Genomic DNA, 1,133 nt, shown 5'->3' on the forward strand with positions numbered 1-1,133 from the left:
CTGCGAATTTCTGTTAAAAGAGAAAGAGCATTATTTGGATAAGATCCTTTGTGAATTAGCTAAAAAAAAAAAAAATTCAATGAAGTGGACCGCCAGCTCAAATTTCACTTTTTGTCAGTTAGTTGAACATAATGTAACTTTGCATAATAATTGGCCAGAAGGAGCTGGATTATTTCCCCTATTGTTATTGACACAGTAGGCTACCATTCTAAAACCCCAGTCATCTATTGGCTTATATGTATAAAAAATATACATTTTTGACAAACATTTTATGTCAAACATAATACACAAGAATCAGACAAGTGTAAAGTGTGGTAAAAAAAAAAAAAAAAAAAAGAAAAAGAAGAAATTAGGGACAAGCAACACCAGTAACTGTAGCCTTGAGACAATTGGAAGGCAAAGCTCGTTTGAGAACTTGAGAAGATCCACAGGATTTTTGGCTGGAGTTGTTGACACATGAAGCAAGGCATCTGAATTTCTTGTATTAAGCGATACCTGAGCCAAAGACAGAATCAGAAACATTTTGCCTGAGCCAATGAGAAAACGGCTGATCGATTGCTCAGTGGTAAAAAGTCCTCTGTTCAAATAAAAGTGAATTTTCTTTATCATTTCTCAATCAAGGTTGCAAAGTCTGGAGAATGCTTGGAGAGGCGCATAATGGTTGAGCTCCAGTGTGAGGTTTTTACAGTAAGTGATGGCTTCTGTTGGTGTTGGGTATGCTGTGGTGGTTCCTGGAAGGAAAAACAAGAAATATAGCAGAACACTTAGGATAATAAATATTTTAAAAAGTAGTGTGAGCAAAACTAATCAGACTCACCTGTGTGTGTCACCATAGTCATTCAAATTACTTTGCCCATCTGGTTTACAAGATAAAGCATAAAAAAGTCAGAAATAATTACTAAAGAAATTAGTCAGCTTATAGAAAAAAATTTGGACAGCATTAAAAGTCACACCAACCTGTCTGAAGAAATGTGTTGAAGTCTTCATAACAAGCTTCAGTCACCACCATGACACACTGACAAAGAAAAAAAACATTTTGGCAGTTTTTAGATGTGCCACAGGTACAAAACACCAGAGTCAAATGGCTCAATTGCCTCCTCATTGTGTAGATATATTCTCCAGAGTCCTGCTAA

Source organism: Poecilia reticulata, chromosome 9, assembly GCF_904066995.2.
Source record: "Poecilia reticulata chromosome 9, P_reticulata-male-v2, whole genome shotgun sequence".
Classification (NCBI taxonomy): Eukaryota; Metazoa; Chordata; class Actinopteri; order Cyprinodontiformes; family Poeciliidae; genus Poecilia; species Poecilia reticulata.